This window comes from Pinus tabuliformis, chromosome 9, assembly GCF_031772625.1.
Source record: "Pinus tabuliformis cultivar Carrire ecotype Pingquan chromosome 9, CPIR1, whole genome shotgun sequence".
NCBI classification, from domain to species: Eukaryota; Viridiplantae; Streptophyta; class Pinopsida; order Pinales; family Pinaceae; genus Pinus; species Pinus tabuliformis.
In genome coordinates this window covers 350,745,686-350,771,211 of record NC_142307.1, presented here as the reverse complement: position 1 = coordinate 350,771,211, position 25,526 = coordinate 350,745,686, and the positions used below count along the sequence as shown (strand labels likewise).

Below are 25,526 nucleotides of genomic sequence, written 5' to 3'. Positions count from 1 at the left end.
ATGGGTAGTTGATCAGTAGTGGTCAACAGACTCAAAACTCAATAGTTATGAAAACTAAAGTCTAATAGAAACTAAAAAAGACAAGTAAACTGTAAATCTACATGTGGCCCTTGCCACGAGAGTCTCCAGGAGTATAAGCAGGTCGTGGTGGTCTTCTAGGAGTCTCCCGCACAGACCGACGACCAGAACTAGAACCTCCATGCGAGGGTGTAGATGGAGGTGGCGACAGCAAAGGAACAAGACTCAGACCTCGAGCACTGCTACTGGATGGTGGAGGTGGAGGTGGAGGTGGCATGGCTGCTGCTTCATTTTCATCCCTTACAAGTTCCTCTTCTAGTTCTTCAATATGTACAATGCTATCCTCCAAAAATTTTATATGTGGGATCCTCATTAGCCCGATCACAGTAATGACTCAACAACCTCAAGTTGTAGTGCACATAAACCAAGCTTTCTACTCGGTTTTCATTGAGTCTGTTTCTTTTCACATTATGTATATAGCTGTAGGTGCTCCAACACCTCTCTGTAGAAGAAGAATTTACAACCTGTGAAAGAACCTTTTTTGCCAATTTTGGCAAAAGTCCGTGGCTGCCATATGTTTCCCACCATTTGAGAGATTCAAATTTATCTTTGTCGTCCATTGCATGGAAGTTACCATACAAACCAGTGCCACTGAAGTATCTGCCTATTTCAAGGTGCACAGCTGCACATTCCTCCCTGTCAGGTACCAACTTTTCTAATGCTTCCAAATATCCTTTAGTTACCTCTGGATCTAAATGGGTTTGGTCCTAACCCCAACCCCTACTGCAGGTTGGCCCAACCAAGATGTAGAGTAGTATTTTGGCGTAAGGATATACACCAAGCAATGTAGTGGAAGGTTAAGCCTATTCCACCGTTCACACACACAATCATGAATCGGTTTGTACAAGTTGGGATCTCTATTATGAACAATTTCTTTTATTTCCCCCAACATGGTATCCATTTGCTCATACACCTCGCCAATCATTGGTTTGTCTGTATCTGCAAACCGAATCATGTGATAAATTGGCTTGGTGAAATCCAATACCTGCCTCACACTTGTCCAAAACTGCCCATCAAGAGCGGCCTCCTCCACCATTTCAAAACCTGCCATGTCAGGTACATTTGTAGCCCTTTCCTTTAACACCTGCCAATGTGGACTTGATACCATGCTAGCTAATGCCTCTCTTACCTTCAAAAGGCGCCTGAAGGTGAGGTAATAGCTACCAAATCTAGTCTTCGCAATCTTCAGCAACTCCAATCTCGAGTGACTGCGGAAAAGGCCATGGGTATTGCTATGATTTGTAATAAATTTTATCATTTGTTTGCCTTTCTTGTACAAATCACCAATCCATTGGTATTGTTTATTTTTGTTTTTGACAATATCATGCAACAGAAGGTTCAATGTGTGAACCAAACATCCAGACCAAAATATGTTGGGGTATTTATCCTCAATAATTGCTCCCGCTGCCTTACAATTAGGAGCATTATCAGTGATGACTTGGGTGACATTGTATGGGCCAATACGCTCAATTGTTTCAAGTAATGCTTCTGCAATGTTGATGGCGGTCTTGAACTTGTCTGAGTAATCATGTGCAGCTAGAAAGATGGGACCACTTCGGGACACAGCAAGAACACTTATCAATGGCTTGCCTTTTACATTTGTCCATCCATTAGATACAATGGACACCCCATGGTCAGTCCAAGAACTTGTCATTTTATTCAAAGAATGTGATATTTTTGCTTTTTCATGATCAAGGCCAACGGTTCTTGCCTTGTCATACCCAGGGCTCTTGTATCCTTTAGGGGCATCATTTATGGCAGAAACCATTTCGTGCCAATAAGGTGAGCGTAGAACATTGAATGGTATCCCACATGCATAGAGAAACCTGTAAACTTTTGAATCCACATCATTCCTACACCCCTCATCAAGGAAATCTGATATGGTTCTACGCCTTAAAGATGATGACCCTGTGCCTCCATGTCCATATCCACTGCCTTGGGAGGATGCTGAAGGAGTTCTTTGTGATTGTGAGCTTGGTTCAAAGAAGCACCTTGATTTTTTTGTTCTGTATTGGGCTTCCTCCTCTTCCCTTATGTATTTGGCTCTATCCGCTGTTGACACCGCTGTACAAGTTTTGATTCCTATTTGTTTCTCTCCATCCCATGGCCTTTTCCCGCAGAGGTGTCTTCTAGCACGGGTGTATGAACCTGTGTAATCAGTGTTGCAATGGGGGCAATGAAATTTAGTGGTTCCACCCCCTCTCCCTGTTTCAGCCCTGTGAACATATTTCCACAATGGAGTTTGGTCTTGTTTAGTTTTTTGAGGGTCATGTTCACCCTCCTCCAGCTCCTCCTCATCGGGGTTTTCACCCATTTGACTTTCTTCGGCTTCTTCATCCCCCTCTTCAGTTTGGGGCCCCCTCCGTTTCCTACTCTCCAGCACCATAATAACCATAAAAGGGACCAGGAAGAGGAAAATGCCAATAAATATAGCCAGGTCCATGGTGTTTGATGTTTGTAGGGTTTTGATTCTTGAATCTGCAAATTAATTTAATTTATTGGGATTAATTAATTTAATTTATTAATTTAATTTAAATACATGATTTTAAACTCAAACAATTAAATTAAATTAACTAAATTACTATCTAACCAGCTAAACTAACTAAATTACTAAGTTACTTACCTCTGCAGGCTTGCTCCTCGCTCCTTGGCACTTGCTCCTCGCTCCTCAGCACTTGCTCCTCGCTCCTTTGCTCTTGCTCCAGCTCCAAACTCAAGCTCAATGAAGTTAGAATGAATTTTTTTTGGCCCATTGGGCTTTTAAAACCCAATTTTTTTTTTAATTTTTATTTTTATTTTTCGGGTCCGCGGATTTTTTTTTTTTCGCCGAACCGCTCCCGGCCCGGCTCGAATCGCTCCCGGAGCGATTTTTAATGCCTGGGAGTGATCCGGGAGCGATCGCTCCCCGATCACTCCCGAGCGTTAAAAATCGCTCCGGGAGCGCCGGAGCGATCGCTCCCTATATCGCTTCCTAACAGACCAGGGAGCGCAATTTTTTTTAAGGGAGCGCGCTCTCGAAAATCGCTCCCATCCGGGAGCGATTTTGGGAGCGCGCTCCCGCCCGGAGCGCGATTCGGGAGCGGGTTCGAGGGGGGGGGGCGCTCCCCCGCAACATAGATCTTGTTTGATCACTGGGGTTTGAATGATAGTTTAGATTTTTGAAATATAATGGAAGGTATCTCCATTTGATCTGGATTTCACTATTGTTTTGTCCCTCTATGTCAATAGTTGATTTTAAGCTGTGCAGGAAATCCCTTTTCTTTATCGAGCGTTCAGGGAAGTTCTCGGCTGAACCAGCCAACTCCTGGATTGTGTTTTCTGAAAGAGCCCAGCCAGTTTTTATCCCGGGCTTATCATTTGAAATTTTTTATGAATGCATGAAGGGTTTTCTGAAGTATCTGTTGGACACAGATTGTCTTTGATGTCAATATGGCAATATTCAAGGAGTAGACAGAGCCAAGAGGAGGAGACAGAGCCACCAGAGGACGCAAACAACCATCGGAGCAACAGAGCAAGTAAAACAGAGCCACCAGAGGAGCAGATGGAGACGAGAGGAGCAGACAGAGCCAAAGAAGAGGAGCACACAGAGCCATAGGAGCAGACAAAGCAACCAAAAGAACTTATATATATATATAAGTTCTTTTGGTTGCTTTGTCTGCTCCTATGGCTCTGTGTGCTCCTCTTCTTTGGCTCTGTATGTATATATATAATATATATATATATATATATATATATATATATATATAGTAGGCGAAATACACCATAACATATGTAGCAAGCGGACAAAATCATATATATGCATGCTTTTACACTATCGAGAGTGGCCTTAACTCTATTGGCGGGCAAACTATGCATCCCCGAAAATACACAATTGGAGGCAGAAAGCGGACGTGAATTCTTATGAGCTGGAGTGTTGAGCTGTGTCGGGTCCGACACACAATATCGCATCAGGACTTCGGGGGGGAAGTCATACAATATGTCAAGTGGACCATTGCGATCGTCGATAGAGATTATCGCATCGGGAATTCGGAGCGGAAGTCATACAGTGGTAAGTGGCCCCTTTGCGATCGCTGATAGCGATGAACGTTGCGGACCCGATGCGACATCACAACTTGGCTTAATATAATATCGCGTCCAGTGGTGAATCGGCCATCGGCCATCGACAATGTCATGAGCTCGACTTATAAAAGACTTCCAGAAGCCGCGATTGCCGATTGTGATAATGTTGTGGAGCTGCGGACCCGACAGGCATATAAAACATGGTTCAATGCATTATCGCTTCCGTCAAAATCGCATATGTTATGAAGCCTTGCCACACCCAAGCGTCGATTGCGATGAACGCTGCGGACCCGATATAGTTTAGATGCATGTGTAATATTGCTTGAAGTCCGCCCCTTCAGTCTTTTCGACTGTTTTTGCTCATATTTCTTGTGTAAATGAATTTTTGGCCTGCGTGGCGTTTAGAGGCAGAAATACACTACGGAATGCTCCCGATAGTTTTAGAAGGCTGAACGTTAGGTAAATGGGGTGATTCATGGCGAAATAGATTGCGATTGGACATGGCTATCCGTTAAATGAAGCTGAACTCTGTGCATGCCCACAATCATTGTTAAAGGAGCGCTATTACAATCGTAACCAGTGAGATGTGCACCCCGTGGATTATTCGGGCCCTCTTCCTCTTGAACGTGTCCCGTGAAGCATTGGTTAATTCGAGTGCAGAGGAAGCTAAAGCGAATGGAGGAGGGAAGCCAGAAGGTCGAGCGAGTGTTGAGGAAGCTGAAGCTCAAGCGAGCGAGGAGGAAGCCAAAGAGCCAGCGAGTAAGCGGGAACGAATGGACAAAGGCATGAGAATGTATAAAACATTAAAAAACAGAGAACGGTTGGTGCTGTTGTTGTGGTGAAGAATCTGAGTGTGAGATAGTGGAAGCAACAGAGGCAAAAGAGGCAGCAGAAAGCAGCAGAGGCGGTAGAGGCAGCAGAGGCAGGAGAGTAGGAGTGAGAGAATCTCAGCTGAATAGAGTGCAGCGGCATACCAGTGTATACCAAGGTTGGGTTGGAGCCTCAGAACTGAACAGGACTAAAGTAATTAGGGGTAGCTGCTCCTAAGTGCAGAACCACTGCTAAACAGAGTTGGTGCTCTGGAGGTTGGAGCCTCACTGGAGTCCAAATTGGAGCTTGGCAACTATTCACAGTCAGATATATATTTATATTTATATTGTATTTATTTCATTGCACTGTCTTGATTTTTAATAAAAGAATTTATTCCAGCTGTTGATTTCTATGTTCTGTGTATACATATACATATCTATATATGCTTTTGGCAATCACTAGAACAATAAAAAAAGGGGTAAGAAACACTGATTCACCCCCCTCCCCCAGTATTTCCAACAGTATCTCACATTAAATTTAAGATCTGAAAATATTACTGTGGATTAATTACAAATCTCGCTGCTTAAGAGTCAAAAATCTGTAAATATTGTAAATTTTTAGCTGGTTTTAGGGTTTTCAGTTTTGTTTCTGGCACACTTTACTTCTCGGTGTTCTGTTTTTGCCATTGCAGGTTGCAGGTATAGATTTTAAAAGTTTTTCAGGGTTTCCATCAAGCAATCTGAAGTGGATTGATATATATTTATATTGTATTTATTTCATTGCACTGTCTTGAGTTTTAATAAAAGCATTTATTCCCGCTGTTGATTTCTGTGTTCTGTGTATACATATACATATCTATATATGCTTTTGGCAATCACTAGAACAATTAAAAAAGGGGTAAGAAATACTGATTCACCCCCCCAGTATTTCCAACAGTATCTCACATTAAATTTGAGATCTGAAAATATTACTGTGGATTAATTACAAATCTGGCTGCTTAAGAGTCAAAAATCTGTAAATATTGTAAATTTTTAGCTGGTTTTAGGGTTTTCAGTTTTGTTTCTGGCACACTTTACTTCTCGATGTTCTGTTTTTGCCATTGCAGGTTGCAGGTATAGATTTTAAAAGTTTTTCAGGGTTTCCATCAAGCAATCCGAAGTGGACGATTTAAATTTTTTACAATTTCTAAAGAAATTCAAGGGTATTCTGCTGCTGCCTGGAGGGTTTCTTTTTGCAGAAGGATTTTGAAATTTTGTTTCATGTGTGCACTGTTCAAACCTCCAGGTCTGCATCCTTCAAGCTGCAGCACTGCACACTGAAAAACTTCCATTCACGCATTCTCTCCTCATCCCCTGAATCCTCTGCTCCCATGGCTCCATCTACTGCTCGTTCCTCCTTCACGCAACTTCATCGTTGTCCCTTCTCGCTTCACTGCAGCAGCCTCCTCCACGTCCATTTTGCAAAAAACATAAATTAAAAACAAAAACTGAAATCCTCGGTTCACCCGCAGCCCCATCTCTACACTGCCATCGAACCCATCCACTGTAGCTCCACGCTGCCCATCTTCACGCAACCATCTCCACCCATTACCACCGAAACTCCCTTCGCTGTATCCATCCTTCTCTGCGGCTGTTGTGAGTCACTCATCCTACTGCCATTCACCCTTAAGCTCTTAGCAAATCTGCCGTCAAAATTTCGCCACGCTGCGAGCTGCTAAACTTGCAAAAAACATTGAAAATCACGCAGTACGCTGCCCCAGTCCAACTCTCTTGCCAGCAAACGCAGCTTCATACTTGCGTCCTTCCACGCTGCTTCAGCACCTGAAAAAAAAAACTACGCTGCTCCTCATGCTTTACTATCCGGACTTGCATACGCACAACGCAAAAAACAGTGAAAACGATTCGACGTGGGTAAGACCTGGGGTCACGCTCTCAGATTTATGCTTGGATAAGTTTACTTCGATATCACCATATGATATCACTGTTTCAGCTTAGGGTTAGCGTTTATTTTTCTTTTGATTTCAAATTTCTTTTTAGCTCTAATGTTTGCAGCTTAGGGTTAGTTGTATGTATTCATTTGTATGTATAATAAGTTCGATTTTCAGTTAGATTTTAGTTTTATTTATATTGGGTTCTAGCTTTTATGTCTTCGTTTAGTTTTAGAATTAAGGTTTAGTTTTAGTTTTTTTTTAGAATTATTTCTTCCCAGTTTTGTTTTATTAAAATTTTGAATTTAGAACTTAAAAAATATAAAAAACTTAAATATGTTTAGATTTATTTTGTTTCATTTTGATTTTCAAAAAATATAAAACAATATAAAAATAAAAAATTCGATTTTTCTGCTTAATGTTAGCGTAGTTTGGGTTCAGATTTATTTTTTTCAAGATGCTGGTCCATTTTATGATTATGAGTTAGATTTTAATTTTATACTTGGACTTTATTTTTTGTTGTTGTTAGGTGTTAGCTTTATTTTGATTTCTTTTAGTTTTAGAATTAGTTTAGTTTAGCTTCATATTCAAAAAACTAAAAAATAAAATAAATAAAAAAGGGGCATAAAAAAGTTTTTTTAGAATTTAGATTTCATAATTTTTTATTTTTTTTATTATGTACATATGATAAGGTGTAAAATTTAGATTTAGATTTTTGTCTTTTTAATTTTAAATAAAAAAAAGTTCCTTTTCATTTTTTGGATCTTAGTTTAAAATTTCATAAAATAAAAAAAGAAAAAGTTAAGGGTTAGTCTTTAGGTTTTATTTAGATTTAGATTTAGATTTATATTTTCCTTGTTTAGGACTTTAATTTTATTTTATTTTGATTAGCTTAGAATTTTTGTAAAAAAATAAAAAAAGATTTAAAAATTTTGAAAATTCATTTTTTGGCGTCTTTCGTGGAATCGATGTTCCACTTTCCTATAGTTAAATGCACTTAATGTTTATATGAAGTTAGCTATGTGAAAGTGGTAACTGGTCAGCATTTAAATTTTATGATCATTTAAAGCATTTGATTTTTCTTGAAGTTTAATTGCTGGAACATTGTTAAGCATTGTGCATTTATTAAACATCTTGCATCGCTTGGGTCATTTGATGATAAATGATTGTTTTACAAGGTTCATATTTCTGCAACATTTAATAAATAATCATTTAATCATTAACTCCATAAGGCATTGGTACATTAATTTCTAAAATCAATCAAGTACTGGTATTGCCTTGCTGTGTCTCCCAACCCAACTAGTCAACAATTGGTCTTCATTTATCCCATAGGATCTACCCCACTTAGCCTCGGGAGACGATTTTAATGGAGGGATCGGGGATCAAGGTGACAACCCTCGGTCTGAGTGTTGTCGCAGCAATCTGTGCGACAACATGGACTTAGGAGAAGAGGAGAAATCACAACCTTGGTGGAATGTGGGGACCACAAAAGGAAGAAATTTGATACCTAGAAATAATTCACACTTGTGGAGAAAGAGAGAGAAAGAAGGGGGGTGCGAGTTAGTGGAAAATGGGGTCTAGCAAGGGAGAGAGGACCAACTTCTATAAATAAGTCAAGGAGGCCTCTATTTGGGAACTTTTGACGATTTTGCTTCTGAACACAAGTTTTCTTGAGCTATTTAGCCAAGTCAACCAATGCTGTTTAGCACAAGAAATTCCATCTCTACCTTCAGTGAACTTTGAGTGTCACCCTAGGAGAGATTTAGAGATTGGTAGGAGACCCTTTTTGAGCCTTTGTGGAGACACGTTGAATCATCTTGCAAATGTAGTGTGCTTCTCCCTGGGTGCAGAGGCAGATCGAACTACTCATTGGGAGGCCAACTACGAAGGGTTCTAGCACTGGAGGATTTACAAGAGATCTTGTCATTTTAACTAGATTTTGTGGTGATTTTGTTGGGCTGTAGAGTTGGGAATTTGAGGAGCCATTTCCCATTCATTTTAGCATTGCGCAGGGGGTCACTGACTGGACCTACGCAAGGGTGGAGGGAAGAGGAGTTTGAAGAAGAAAGGGGGTTGGGAAAGGAGCCATTTTTAGAGGAGATATTTTACAGTGATTGTGGGAGGTTTTTAGTGCCATATTTTGTGCATCCTACAACTGCTCCATTTTGTGTTGCGTTTTTGGCCAAATTGGGCAATTTGCACTTCTTGGGGGTCACTGGAGACAATTAGAACCAACCCAAAACTTTTTTGGGTTTTTGTGGATATGTGGAGAGGAGTCTGTGACTGTGATTTTAGAGCAATTCGGGCTGTATTCAGACCAGAAACCCACTTTCCTTCAGTAGTGCGTTTTACTAGTCAATTGGTAATTCACACAATTTTGTGGGTTTTCGGGAGAGTTGATTTGGAGCCAAAACCTTTTTGGGTTTTGTTGGGAAAATCCACGAGCTAATTTATCAGAATTTTTTGAGCACTCTAGAGGGTTTAAACAACAATTCTTTCCATCCAGCAACAATTAAAAAAACCCAACAGTAGGGCATAGTTTTTGTGGGAGCGATTTGTCAGCATTTGAACCATTTTTGACACCTGAATTTTGCCACCAATTTGCAATAGCAAGCCCAGGTTCCTCTATACTCACTATTGTACTCAGATTCATCACTATTAATACAATGGCTTAGAATTTGTTCATATTTCTTTTTTCTAATATCTATGGTTGTGCTTTTCTGAATTTCATAGCTATAGCTAGTTCATTGCATTCTGTTATTTACTGTATTTTCCTATTAGGAATATTACAGTGGTATCAGAGCATGATCTTGGTCAACTGTGGGAGTAGCGGTAAGATCATGGAGGTGATGGGCATGCATGCATAATAATGGGTGGAATTACCGACAAAATGGCTTAGGGGAGAGTGAGTAGCAGCAGATCAGGGATGGGATCTGTAAAAATGATGAGATGTTGGCCAAGTTGAGAGAGATGATGAACCAATACACTAGGGGTGCGTATGTCACAGGGGTGAAGCCATTTACACTGTGTAGGGAAAGTCGACATAATCAAGGCACCAAAACTCCTCAAAAGGAGTGGACAGGACAGGGGAAATTAGAGGGTGAGACCAGGAGGCGCTTCTGCTAATGGAGACCTGTCTTTAGATAACATGAGCCTGAGGAGGAGGTTGAGCATGAAGTTGAGAGCACACAAGAGCGTGAGTAGCATGTCGATGTACCTAGTGTGACGCAGGAGTCACCCTTGTTGGAGATCCCTTTGCTAGCTCTGGTTGACACCCTAGTGGAGAGAGTAGAGCACACACTCAGAGGGCCATCTGTTGGTGAGGTGCCAGGAGACATGTCCATTAACGAAGTGCCAGCCGGCATAAAGTTATTTAGAGTCGTGACAGAGTTTCCAGAAAATAACCACCTACAGTAGGATGGTGAGGTTGTTATGCATGATGAGCTATTTGTGGAGGGGTAGGGGTAGTTAGTGGCTCATGTTGATCCCATGGTGGAGGAGGATAAGCAACCATCCTTGGAGTTAACCATCGATGAGGAGCATACAGGCGCATCGACAACCAACAGAGCTAATGTACTTTCAGATGGCAACCCTCTTCAGGCATACATCGATGGGGTTTGCATCGTTGTTGGGTTGCCTATGCATAATGGAGAGGGAGAGGTAGAGTTACCTAGACAGATCTTATGCTTTGATCAGGTCAGTGGGACGAGGCAATACGTGTTGTGCAGGGCACAACATCCATGTGATGGAGTTGTTATGTGTATAGGGGTTCTTGAGTTTGATCCCTCTCACGAGGTTGGATGGTGGGAGGTGTTGAGATGGTACCCGATGGAGCGAACTAGGTGTTTGGAGATATCCATGGCCACAGTTCAATAGGGGCTTGGGTTACCAGAGGAGCTCCAAGGCATGACTATTATTGGGATCTAGGTGGGATCCCCCACCACATTAGCTATTTGGTTGGTGATGGATGTAGCTCGGTGTTGGATTCGGCGACTGAGCGTACACTAACCTTCAGATCTCCATCAGAGTTTCGGTCAGCACTAGTGGCAAGTTGGATTGATAGGGGATCAAACAGACTTAGTGAATTGTCCTGGGAGGTTGGTCGTACATGGAGTTGTAGGGTGTTCGATGTACTCATGCAGGAGCTGGTTGGTGGAGTTGGCATTGCCAGGCCACTAGACAAGGCCATGGGTGGGGGTGGTGACTTCTCTCAGACATTTGGGGTACAGGGGTCACTGAGGAGCCAGGATGTAGTGACATCGCCATTGGCATGTAGGGAGATTTGCCTCTTAGTTCTCGCAAGGAGGTTCAGGAGGGGAGGTTCAACCACCCGGGGTTATGGAGTCGTGGTGGTGGAGATGGTGATATTGATGGGAATCTGGGATGTGGGGTGCTGCACATTGACTCAGCCTCAAGTCATGGCATTTTGTGGTGTATAGAGATATGCAGCGACGAGCGCCTCTTGAGTATACCCATAGGGATACTAATCCTCTTAGGCCCCAACCTTTGCAAAACACTTCAAATATAGCTCAACCACTGAAGGTATCTCCAAGAATTGCTTCAAGATGTTGCTCCAAAATCTCTTCAAAGACTGCTCCAAAGGCTCCTCAAGGTCTGCTTCAAAATCACTTCAAAGGCTGCTCCAGAGACTCTTCAAGGTCTGCCCCAAAGTCACTTCAAAGGCTGCTCCAAAGACGCTTAAGATCTGCTTCAACTATAGTCTAAAGACCCTTAAATCTGATTTGATCAAGCTAAAAAGTAATCACTTACCAGGCTGAGATCTGAGTCAATAAGAGGCTGAAAATAAAGGTGAAAGAAGGCCGAAATTTGTGTCAATACAAGTCCAAGTATTGCTCCAAGAACAGGGCTGAATTTTCCCAGGGGGAGGGGGGACGAGTCTTCTCCTTATTACAGGACCGAAATCTGTCACAGGGGAGCCGAGTTCTGCACCTTGCCACAGGCCTGAATTCAGTCACAGTGGGGCCAAGTTCTGCACCTTGCCACAGGCCTGAATTCAGTCACAGAGGGGGCAAGTTCTGTGCCTTGCCATAGGCCCAAATTTAGCCACAGTGGGGCCGAGTTCTGTGCTAAAAAGGTTGAACTCTTGTGCTACAAAGGAGGTCAAAATCTGTGCTACAAGGAGGCTGAAATCTGCTTTAATGATAGGGCAAATTCTGCACCAAAATCTGATCCAAAAGTCCTCCAATAATCCTTACCCATGAACGGAAATAAAAACCAAGAATTTGCTCCTTTAATCTACTTCTAGGTTCACGAGATGTGAAAATTTTCACTCTCTTACACAAGTCTTCTTGCTTGACCGAGTTGATGACTGAATGGAGGAGAAAACTCATGTACTTATACTGGTTGGGTCATCCAAAATAGGACTGACTTGACTGGAGGGCAGATAAGTGGTTTTTTGTCTTAGAAAATTCATTTCTCCTCAATAGAGAGGACTTAGGGGGCATGCTATATCTTGTTGGAAAGGTCTTAAAGTGATCTTTAAGCCTATGTTATTCTCCTCTTTAGCTGGACATCCTTTGACATCAATAACAATTTTTCCTCAACACAACTCCTTTGGGTAACTCCTCCACAAGTTACCATGCCCCCACTTGAAAACCCAGATAACCAGCCAGCAACTGCCCAAGACTGTCTGAACTCCGCATCAGTGAGGAATATGCCCAAGTGACCAGGGCTTGCAGAAAAGTCAGTAAGTTCTGACTCCATCATTCTGCCGAGAAACCTGTAATTTCCTGGACAAACTGCCATCACACCTTTCAATTTTCAGTCTGTTATTGTAGCTTGATAAGAATTTAGATAAATACCTAATGTACTTTCACTGCCCATTTTAATTATTTATACTGATGTATTAATAGGCAGGTATAAAATACACTTTTGGCAGATTCTGATATTATAATCTTTGAAAAACTGCTGTGCAGAGCTTAACAATTTTAGTCATTTCAAATCTCATTGAAAATGAAAAAATGAATTGCTTAATTTCTTATTATATTAGGGGATTCTTCAAGCCTATTTCGTTTTACAATTTCAGAGAATGATTTCCTTTTTATTTTTGTCAGGCCAGGTGGTAACTCCACCAAATCAATTTGTATATTATTCCTTCAGGTTGGTCTTTATTATATACATGAGGGAGAGACTGTTCACTTCATCTCCCGATGACTGTTCATATTCCTTATTATTTATTTACATTAATTACATTCACCCAATCCTGATGATTAGGTGTCAACATTCCCCCCCTTTAATTTGAAGGGATGTTGGTGAGTCCAAGCATCATTCTGAATCGTTCAAGCTTTTCTCTTCCAAGTGCTTTGGTGAAGATGTTTGCAATTTGCTCATTAGTGGAACAATGACGGAGATGGATTGTTTTGGCCTCAACATGATGTCGAATCAGATGATATTTAGTATTGATGTGTTTCGTTCGATCATGGAACTTTGGGTTCTTGGCCAACTTTATTGCAGAGGTATTGTCAATCATGAGTGGAGTTGATTGTACTTGTTTTACCTGCAAATCTTCAAGAATTTTCCTAAGCCGCACAATTTCTTTTGTTGCTTCAGCTGCTGCTACGTATTCTGCTTCTGTTGTGGAATCTACTGGAACTGATTGTTTGTGTGATCTCCAGGAGATAGCTCATGATCCAAGACTCATAGAATACCCTGAAGTAGATCCCCCAGTTTCTTTGTCTCCATCGAAGTCTGAATCAGAGTATCCAATCAAGCTGAAGTCGTCCAATCAACCTGTGTATACTTGATTCCAAAGTCTTGAGTTCCCTTCAAGCACCTTAGAACTCTTTTTGCAGCAGACCAATGTCCCTCACAAGGCTTTTGCATAAACCTAAAGAGGATTCCAGCAACAAACGAAATGTTTGGTTTGGTAGTAGTTAGGTAGTTGAAACTTCCTACAAGCTGTCTATACTTTGTTGCATCCTCAAATTCTTTTCCTTCAATAGATGTGAGCTTTAAGTTTTGTTCCATTGGAGTAGTAAGAGGATTGCATTCTGTCATGCCAAATCTGTTCAACGGATCTCCAATGTACGTCTTTTGAAAAAGAAATATGGACTTTGGATGTTGAGTTACTTCAATGCTAAGATAGTAATGAACATAGCCCAAATCAGTCATTTCAAAACTTTTCCCCAATTCCTTCTTTATGGATGCAATGTAGCTTTCATTGTTCCCTGTCATCAAAATATTATCTACATATACCACAAGATATACAACTGTTTTGCCAACTTTCCTGACAAATAAAGTTGCATCATCAAGATCATAATGTTTGAAATTGAGTTTCAAAAGATGCTCAGTTAGTTTTTCATACCAGGCTCGCGGTGCTTGTTTGGCCATACAAGAACTTCACAAGTTTGCATACTTTATGTTCATGTCCTTTCACAGCAAATCCTTCAGGCTGGGATATAAAAACATTCTCTTTTAGATCTCCATTCAAGAAAGCAGTTTTTACATCCATTTGATGGACTTTTCAATCGTTCTGAGCTGCTAGGGCAAAGAGTGTCCAGATGGTAACCCATTTTGTTGTGGGGGCAAAAGTCTCCTCATAATCGACCCCTTCCTTCTATGCAAAACCTTGTGCCACAAGTCTGGCTTTGTGCTTGTCAAGTGAGCCATCAGCATTATACTTGTTCTTGTAGACCCACTTGTAGCGAATTGGTTTGGTTCCTAATGGAGGATCAACCAGCTTCCAAGTGCCATTCTTTATGAGGGCATCACACTGCTTTTTCATTACTTCTTTCCATTCATCATGAGAAGCAGCTTCTTTGAAGGAAGTTGGTTCAAAATCTATAGACAAATTCAATTCACAATCATAAGAAACATCCATATCAACAGGTGAATTAGAGTCATCTACATCACTTCCATTTTGCCGGTTTGAATTTCTAGTTCCTGTCTTTCCAACCTCATCAGGATGAACACTTTCAAGTGTCTTTGTCAGCCACTTTAAGGGAACTTTCTTAGATGGTCCAGACTGCTCCGTTGATTGAGTTGGGATTGAATCAAGATTGAGTCTCCCAATTCTATCAATCACATCACTTAAAGCATCATCCGTTGTTGGAGTTTCATATGGGGGAGAGAGTTCTTCAGAAGAGGATTCCACATGTTGATCTAGTATAGGAATCCCCCCTTCAAGATGTGGAATCTGATTATCAAATTCTTGAAATGATTTTGCATTTGCGAATTTATCAAATCGATCAAGTTGCCGCTCAACAACATTATTGGTTTTGGATGATTCAAGAAAAATTACATCTGTAGATACAACAAAATTTTTATTGAATTCATCATAGAGACGGTATGCTTTGGAGGTGTTTGAATACCCCAGGAAGATACACTTATGACTTCTTGCACCAAGTTTGTTTCTATGTAACTTTGGTATCAAGACATAACAGGTGGAACCAAAGACCCTGAGATGCTTTACTGAAGGAACATGCCCATACCACATTTCATATGGAGTCTTGTTTCTAATAGCATTTGATTAGGGGCTCATGTCCCAAGTGTCAAAGAATGCTCAAAAATGAAAGTTCTCAAAACTAGTTTGAACCTGAATGACTGGAAAGAGCTCGTCCTCCTGATTCTGACGCCGTGAACGGTTCGGAAAACGGTTTCCATATGAGAAAGTTATGCCAAAAAGAAGAAAAGCCCAATAACACTGAATTTATGAATTTTCAAAAAGAAAAAAATTGAAAAGAAGAATATTCCATAGAATATTCCAAGAATATTCTTGTTTAGAATGGCCAATCACAGGATGCCACGTGGCAAACCCGGAGGCCGCCATGTGGCCCAGAAGACGTCAGCAGACGGGTCGGCAATGGCATGTAAAATTTTGGTTTCATTGAAGTTCGAACACACGACCTCATACATACAATCCCAACGGCTTACCGCTGCACCAGTGCTGCGAGTCTTGTTATAAGGTTGGCAGAAAAGCTTTATTAATTTTGAATTATTATGAGGCGGGGCCCGAAGGGGGCCAGCCCTTAAGGGCTAGCCCCCATACATATGACCACCGCTCGGAACCATGGGCCTAACTCCTAACCGTGTGCCCAAATTCAAACTGTCACTGCTGATGTGTTCACATGTGCAAGAAATCCGAAGGTTAACACTCAGTTTTATTAACCGTTCATTAAAAGGCATGGCGCAGAATCCGATGGAGAACCTAACCACCACCGAACTTCGTTCACATGCATTAAATCAAACGGATCACTGGCGGTTAATGCGCGATTAGACTGGCGGATTTTTGGCGGACCGCCAAATTTGGGTGGTCCTGCCATAATTGGCGGCGCTAATTGAACTTCAACTACAGTTAGCTGGAGTGATTCTAGGCCTAAGTGGGGGAAAACTTCAATGAGCCATAAATTTGGCTAGGGAAGTCCTTTTTGGACGATTTTTTTTTGTTTTGATTTTGACGATTTAGATGATTTTGAAGCCATTGGCATAGGTTAGAGAGCAATCAGAGGTCATTTGCAGGTGTTCTTGCTCTGTGGAAGTTCTAGGAGCCACCAGGGCCCAGTGTTGTGGGAGCTGTATGGGGTTGCAGGTACACATTGGAGGAGAACGAGTAGTCATTCTTAACTGATTTGAGCGTTCTAAATCCACTTTTACAGTCCATTTCACCTGTTAAGGCTTGTATTCAGCTGTAGATTCATTTTGAGCTTTTAATCAAAACGAGGACATTCCCATTTGGGAGCCTTGGAACCAGTAGATGTAGCCCAGGAGGGGTGAACTGCTTCATCAACTTCTTGTGCATATGTGGTTGAGTTGTTTTGCAGAACAAATTCGTTTTAGTGTGTTAAACAGAAAAAGGAAATAATTCTACTATACTTAAATGGGTCATAAACAGCGGAAAATTTTCATTTGTTTTTTTATTGCAAGACAAGTACATCATGTTAACACGTATATCTACTGAATTGAATACCTTGCAAAGCATTTCAAGTAGTTTCATATTCAGATCAAGTTGGTATCAGAGCCAAGTTGTTGTTTCTTTGTATTAAAAGCAGTCAAATAAACTATAGATAGAGCCTGAAACGAGCCAGGAAGCCTTCGAAATTCTCTTGTTATACAATTGCAAAGTAGATAAACGCTCTTTCAGTCAATCTCTGGTGTAGTTGTCTTTTGATTGTTTTTGTGCAAAGATCTTCTAACTGTCTTTGCAAGTATTGATGCTTACCAGGTTGAAACTTAAAAGAGGGGAAGGACAGTTGACTAGAGAACAAGAGAATCCTCAGTCAAGGAAGGCCAGAGAACCATCATCTCCACCTTCAGTTTCACCCTCAAGAGTCTCAGTGGAAGCTTCAAGAATGTCTGAACAGGAAGGAGAAATTCCTGCAGACATGGATCCAAAATAAGAAGAAAGAGTCTTCAGAAAGGCTTTCTTGGACCTCACTGAAATGGTGAGGATATTGTACCAAGAAAGAAATGAGAAACTGGCTGGAGAAGGGTCCAAACATCCACATGAAGGAGAGGGATCTTCAGGAGGTAAGAAGGATGATGATCATTCCAAGAAAGGACATGGAGGAAATGGTGATCCACCACCCCCATCGTCACCTTCTTCCTCTTCATCCTCATCTTCTTCTTCTGTGCATAAGCATAGATCCTCTAGAAAAAGTCCTTTTTTGAAGCTTGATGTAAAATTCGAATTACCCATGTTTAATGGTGAAGTGAATGCAGAAAATCTTGACAACTGGATTAGGCAGTTGGAAGTTTACTTGAGGATCCAGAATATGCATGATGATGCCACAAAGATTCAGTTGGTTTCTTTGAGAATGTATGGAGCAGCATTGGTCTGGTGGGAGGCCAAGACTTAAGAGGAGATCAAGAAATTTGGTAAGGTTACCTTAACATGGATTGAATTTCTGTTAGCCATTAAAAAACAATTTTATCCTCTTGCTCACACGCAGAAAGCCATTATGAACTGGCAAAATTTCAGACAACTTAAGGGTTAGAGTGTCCAAGACTACACCCAATAATTCAGGAGAAGAGCTCTCTTGTTAGGGGTAGATTTACAGACCCAGGAAACCTTGCTGAAATACATTGGTGGCTTGCATAGCTACCTTAGACACACCATCTTGATGTTTAACCCTACTAGCCTAGACGAGGTTTGTGTCCAAGCTACCCATTTAGAAGCAAGCGGAAAAAACACATTTGAAGAGGGTAGAAACAAGCCCCCTAAGGGGAAAAACAAAGAGAAAACCTCCAAGGGAAAGGGCAAAAAGAATGCATTTGTCAAACAGGAGAGTGAGAAAGTGATATGTAAACACTGTTCTAAACCAGGCCATGAGAAAAACTGTCAGAAATTACATTATGAAAAAAGACCTCAATTTAACAAATCCAAAGGGAAACAAAAAACTGCTGCTACTACATCTACACCACAAGATTTAGGGGATGATTCGGGTGATGAAAAAAAATTGCAGCCATGGGTTTGAAAAACTTGAAGGGAAAAAAAATTGAAACTCAAGTCAGCACTAGTACCTCAAACTGTCATGTACAAGCTCCTAATGATGAAGAAAGGATTGAACTGTTTCATGTGAGGGTGATTTCAAAACATACTATGGTTGACACACTTTTTGATGTGGGTCACAAGCAAACCTTATATCAGAAGACTTGGTCAAGCAGCTTAAACTTGAGACCGTTCCACATTTGAAGCCATATCCACTTGGATGGATTTGCAAGGATGCAAATTTACAAGTTTCAAGAAAGTGCACATTGCGCTTTGATGGATTTGCAAGGATGCAAATTTACAAGTTTCAAGAAAGTGCACATTGCGCTTTGCAATTACTGCACATTTTATTGACACAGTTGAACTTGATGTGGCACCTTTTGATATAGCAGGAATTGTTTTGGGAAGTCCTTACTTGTTTGACAGGAAAGCTATCTTTCATCGCCATGAAAACAAATATCATCTTTTCAAAGATGGCAAGGAGTTCATTGTTAGAGCTCATCGCAAGAAGACAAATATAGCGATGGTGAATGCAGGACAGGTAAAAAGGCTGGTCAATTCAAGTAAGAATTTTGTTCTTCTTATGAATTAGCCCAAGGTTGATGTGAATCATGAGTCATTTGACAATTGTGATCCAAAACTTAAATCAGATTTGTATGATGTAGTTGATGCATATCATGAGATGTTTCAGGAGCCAACAGGTTTGCCTCCTAAGAGGGAGATTCAGCATGAAATCCATTTGCATCCAGATTGTCCTCTTCCAAACATAGGCATGTACCGCATGTCTATTATGGAGAATGGTGAAATAAAGAAGCAAATCAAGGACTTGTTGGACAAGGGTTTCATAAGGCCAAGTACTTCGCCATGTGGATCACCAATTGTACTGATTCCAAAGAAAGATGGCACTTGGCGTATGTGTGTTGATTTCAGGGCCTTGAACAAGATAATAGTAAAGAATTGTTACCCACTCCCAAGGATCGATGATTTGCTAGACTAGCTGAAAGATGCTCGATATTTCACTAAGTTAGACTTGCGCAGTGGATATCATCAAGTAAGAATTGAAGAAAGTAACATTTGGAAGACAGCCTTTAAAACCAAACAAGGACTCTTTGAGTGGCTTGTGATGTTGTTTGGTTTGTGCAATGCACCTGCAACTTTCATGCGGGTAATGGATGATGACTTGCGTCCTTTTCATGATGATTTTGTTATTGTCTACTTAGATGACATCTTAATTTTCAGAAAGTCTAGAGAAGATCATGTCATGCATGTTAGGAAAGTACTTAATGTTTTGAAGAAGAATCGGTTATTTCTTAAAATGTCAAAGTGTGAATTTGGAAAGACTTCTTTGGTTTATTTGGGACACATAGTAGGAGGAGGTGCGTTGAGAATTGATCCTGCTAAGATTGAGGCTATTGTGAAGTGGCCTACTCCCAAATCCATTACAGAGGTAAGAAGTTTTTTGGGTGCAACTCAATATTGGAGGATGTTCATCTCTAACTTCTCTTCTATAGCAACTCCTATGCATGCAATGACAAGTGTGAAGTGTGCTTTCCAATGGGGAGGCAAGCAACAAAAAGCTTTCGAATCTTTGAAAGAGAAGATTAGTTCAGCTCTGGTCCTTGCATTACCGGATTTGAGACAACGATTTGAGATACAAACTGATGCTAGTGATTATGCCATGGGTGCAGTTCTTCTACAACATGGTAAGCCTATTGCTTTTCATTCTGAAACTTTTGATGGTGCTGTTGTAAATTATCCTACATATGATAAGGAGTTGTATGCGTTGGTACAAAGCATAAAAAAGTGGAAACACTATTTGATGGGCAAAGAAACTATGATACATACCGACCATCAGTCCTTACAGTACTTGCAATCACAAAGCAAGTTACAACAGTCACGACACTTTAGATGGATGGGCTTCTTGCAACAATTCCATTTGGTAATAAGGTACAAGAAAGGTACTTTGAATAAAGTTGCTGATATGCTTTTAAGGCCTATTATTGGTGTTGTTACTTTACTTAAGAATGATTCCATTGTACATGATAGTTACATAGAACAGTATGCATCTGATGACAACTTTAAATATGTGTATGCTAACTTGAGTAAAGGGAATCATGTAGAGGAAAATGACTATCACATGCATAACAATTTGCTGTTTCATTTGGGCAAGTTGTGTATACCACAGGGGGAGAGAATAAATGTCATAAGAGAAGCTCATTTTTCTCTTATTGCTGGCCATTTTGGTGTAAGCAAAACAGTTGCACATCTACAGAGGTATTGTTATTGGCCTCGCATGGTAGATTCTGTTTCAAGGTTCATAAGAGGTTGTTCATTATGTGCTACAAACAAGCCTAGTAATAGGAAGCTTGGCTTGTATACTCCTTTTCCAGTACCTTCTAGACCATGGGAGAGCATCTCTATGGATTTTGTAGGAGGTTTGCCAAAATCTAGAAAGCAACATGATTATTTATATGTAGTAGTTGATCGTTTCAGCGAAATGTGTATACTCATGCCTTGTAAGAAAACTATAACTGCTGAATTATTTTCTCATCATGTATGGATTCACTTTGGTTTGCCTACTTCCATTATTAGTGACAGGGATTCCAGATTTGTGGGGAATTTTTGGTCCAACCTATGGGAGATGATGGACACAAAGTTGAAGAAAAGCACTGCTTTCCATCCGCAAACGGATGGACAAACTGAAGTTGTGAACAGAACCATTGTGTACCTCTTGAGAGGATATTGTAGCAAGCATCCCAAGCTTTGGGATGAACATTTGCACTACATATAGCATGCTTACAACCGTGCCAAGCACTCTTCCACAAACACCTCACCATTTGAAGCTTGTTTTGGTTATTTGCCAAAGTCACCTCTTGATTTCATTCTTGAGAAGGATGTCGCCATTGAGGGACATAGTGACATTGACAAAGCTCATTCATTCATTGAAAGAATTCAGCTAATACATCAGTAAATTCAAGAATAGCTTGAAAGGAGTCAAGGCAAGGACAAGGAGAAACATGACAAGCATAGAGTCAATCACAAGTTTCAAGAAGGGGATGAGGTATCGCTGTACATTAGTAAGGAAAGGATGCAAGGAGAAGGTAAAAAGTTGAAGCCCATTCATTATGGTCCATTCAAAATCCTCAAGAAGGTTGGAAATAATGCTTTTCAATTAGATTTGCCTTCCTACATGCAAATGTATTCTGTTGTCAATGTGGAGAACTTACGTTTGTATGAACCTCCTTTGATTGCTGATCATGAAAGTGCTGTTCAGCTTCCATCTATAGAAGACTTCTTGCCAAAATTCTTAGATGAGCTGAAAGAAGATACAATCCTTGACAGAAGGACATGCACTTCAAGGAGGGACAATGTAGATTATGTTCGGGTTGGTCTCAAAGGCGGCAAACCGAAGAAGGCAAAGTGGATGAAGGTGGACAGAGTGAGGGAGCTGTACCCTCATCTCTTTAACAGGTAATTGAAGGCTTTTGGGGTCCAAAAGCTTCCCAATGGGGAGGCGTGATCAGGGGCTCATGTCCCACATGTCGAAAAATGCTCAAAAATGAAAGTTCTCAAAACTGGTTTGAACCTGAACGACTGGAAAGAGCTCACCCTCCTGATTCCGTCGCCGCAAATGGTTCAGAAAACGGTCTTCATATGAGAAAGTTATGCCAAAAAGAAGAAAAGCCCAATAACACTAAATTTATGAATTTTCAAAAAGAAAAAAATTGAAAAAAAGAATATTCCATAGAATATTCTTTGGAATATTCTTGTTTGGAATGGCCAATCACAGGATGCCACGTGGCAGACCCAGAGGCCGCCACGTGGCCCAGAAGACGTTAGCAGACGGGTCGGCAATGGCATGTAAAATTTTGGTTTCGTTGAAGTTCGAACACACGACCTCATACATACAATCCCAACGGCTTACCGCTGCACCAGTGCTGCGAGTCTTGTTATAAGGTTGGCGGAAAAGCTTTATTAAGTTTGAATTATTATGAGGCAGGGCCCGAAGGGGGCCAGCCCCCATACATATGAACACCGCCCGGAGCCACGGGCCTAACTCCTAACCGCGCACCCAAATTCAAACGGTCACTGCTGATGTGTTCACATGTGCAAGAAATCCAGAGGTTAACACTCAGTTTTATTAACTGTTCATTAAATTTCTTAGGTATTGTAGGCAAACCAGCAACACCATTTTTTTTCAGCAAGCGGAGGCTGTCATAGTTCAAATGTCCAAATCTAGCATGCCATAATAAACTTGATGGAAGTGTACTTTCTTCCTAATGAGAATTGTATGAGAAATGTTGTGCACGAGCAGAGGTACCTTGCAGCTTGAGAAGCCTTTCTTCTTCTATTCCCCTCATGACAAGTGAGTGGTCAGATGCTTTTCTCACCTCAAGCTTGCCATCAAACATATGAATGGAGTGACCTTGCTGGCAGATGTGGACCAAGGACAACAAGTTTCTCTTGAGCTGTGGGAGATATAGAACGTGATGCAGAAGAAAGTCTGGAAGACCAGGCAATTTAAGCCTGATTGTGCCAAGCCTTGATGGCTTGATTTTTGATTGGTCTGCAAAGTACACTGCTCCATCGACATTGTCAGTAAATTCTTCAAAAAAATCTTTTCTATGAGTCATGTGGCAAGTTGCTTCCGAATCAAGCAACCAATCACTTTTCCAAGAAGCAAGTGAAGCATTAAATACATCTTCATTTACTCCAATATTACATTGTGCCACAACATAGTGACCGGATTCAGATGCTTTACCTTTGTCTGTGTCATTAGTTTTACTTTTTTGTTGGTTTCTTTGCTGCTCAATTTTGTCCCATGGTAACTTGCATGTAGAGGCATCATGTGATCCATTTCTTTTGCAGCGTATGCAGTGCAAATCTGTCTTTTCTCCTTGAGAGTGTCTGTCCCCCATGCCTCTAAAATATCTTCCTCCTCTTCGACCACCTCTTCCTCTGGAAGAATCTTGAGCAGGATTCTTTTCTTTATGAGCAAGGCACACAGCCTCTTCAGAAGATTCAGGGGCTGTCTTCTTTCCAAAAGCTTTCTCTCTTTCAGCAAATTTTTTCACAAGAGAATCAAAGGTAATATCTTTGAGATTTCCATTTGCTTGCAATGACTCAAGATAATTGGAGTAAGTAGGATAAAGTGCCTTGAGAAAAGCGATAAGAGGAATATCCAATTCAACCTTAGTGGATTTGATATCATGCATTATAGATTTTACTTCGGATGCAAGAGCAAGAGGATCATTATTTTGTAATTCAAGAGTGAAGAGTTTAATCATGAGTTGAACAACTTCAAGTGCAGAATGTGAGTCATAGAGTTCTTTCAGCTTTTGTAAGGCTTCGAAAGCAGTTGAAAATGGCGAAATATGGCGACTCACCTCTTCATTTATAGATGCTGCGATTAATGCATAAGATTTGCTGTTCTTATTTTCCCAAATGGCGAGCTCTTTGTCTGAGTTAGGCTGTTCTGGCTCTTTGTCTCCGTCTCCAATGCACACTCCTTTCCACAACTCATTGAAATTGAGGGCATGTTTTATCATCTGGGACCACTCAGGATAGTTCTCCTTGCCAGTGAGAACTATTCCCACAATGGATATGATTGAATGCATACTGTAACAAAAAAAACTTTTGCCTAATATAATTCAGCGTAAATATGTTGTGGAGCAGCTCCAATACACAAAAAAAAAAACTGTACAACGCATTCAACGCTTCATGCCACAATGCTTTGACCCACAACCTTGTTTTAAAAAACACTATTCAACACATGGCATTCAACGATTTTTATATGCCAAAAAAAGTTTCAATGCATACATGAGTGGGGTGGCGTTCAATATATGCTGCGTAGTAAGTCTGATACAAGACTGTGTATTAAGGTAGCGTAAAAGAAACTATCACCGTTCAAGAAACTATTCAAACTTCAATGGAACCAGCGTTCAAGAAACTATCAGCATTCAAGATATATATATATATATATATATATATATATATATATATATATATATATATGGATGGGGCAGCGCATGATACCAGCGTTCAATGGATGGGGCAGTGTATGATACCAGCGTTCAAGAAACTATCAAACTTTGTAGAGTTCAACGACCACATTTCAACGCACAACCATGCACCAGATGCCATGCGCAACATTCCACGCATAGAATGAACTTATGTTTTCTCCAATGACTGAGAGACCGCTTCTGACTGAGCCTTTCTCGAATCGCTTCAAAGACAGGTTAGAATTGAAAGCCAAAGAAGAGAAATCTTCGAAACAGGCATGTAAGGATTCAAAAATGCTCTCGCATAAGCTGCCATCCTCCCTCCACTGCCCAACGAAAATGAATAGTCGAGAGATCAGTCGCTGGTCTCACATTGGAGCAATCCTTCCAATGATGATGGTAGAGAGCCCAGAGAGCCCAGAGGGCGCAGAAAGGAGTGCAGAGGGCGCAGATAATGTCAGAGATTTGCAGCAGTGACTGTGGAGAGGGGGCAGTTGACAGACTCCACAGGGGGCAGTGGATAGACTGCAAGAAACTGGCAGAAGGGAGTTACAAGACTAGAAGGAAATGCCAAAAATGGAACTGGCTCTGATACCATGTCAGGCCAGGCAGGAACTCCACCAAATCAATTCGTATATTATTCCTTCAGGTTGGTCTTTATTATAAACATGAGGGAGAGACTGTCCACTTCATCTCCTGATGACTTTTCATATTCCTTGTTATTTATTTACATTAATTACATTCACCCAATCTTGATGATTAGGTGTCAACAATTTTATCAAATTTTCCCTCAGAGAAATCTGAAGAAACCAATGACATCACTTTTAACTGCATTGTTTAAATGGCAGGGAAATGAGTCAACATAAATGCTTTGTGCTGGGGTGATTTTGAATTCATTGTATTAATTATGAATAAATTACAATAAAAATTCATAAAGAAGAAGCTTACTTTTGCTTTTGTAATAGGGGTTGAGAGCAGACAGTTGAAGACGAAACTCATTTAAATGCATTTGAAAGATTCAACTGTGATTTTTCAGTTACCATTTGATTAGAATTAAACGAAGGGAATGCATTTCAATGAGAGAGGATGGGGTGATTCTCAATGTTTATCTAGTTCGCAGAGCCTTGACTGGTCAAATGTCCCTCAAGATATCGAGAACTAACGTGTTTTGATTGTTTTTGAAATTTAAGTACGACTAAAATGT

The 25,526-nt window shown here is 40.7% G+C and overlaps 1 protein-coding gene across 1 annotated transcript in view; it reads left to right on the top strand.

Annotated features, from left to right (window-relative positions):
- Positions 1-25,526, top strand: part of LOC149148655 (uncharacterized) — a 48,755-nt gene that overhangs the window by 21,146 nt on the left and 2,083 nt on the right. The window lies entirely within an intron of this gene.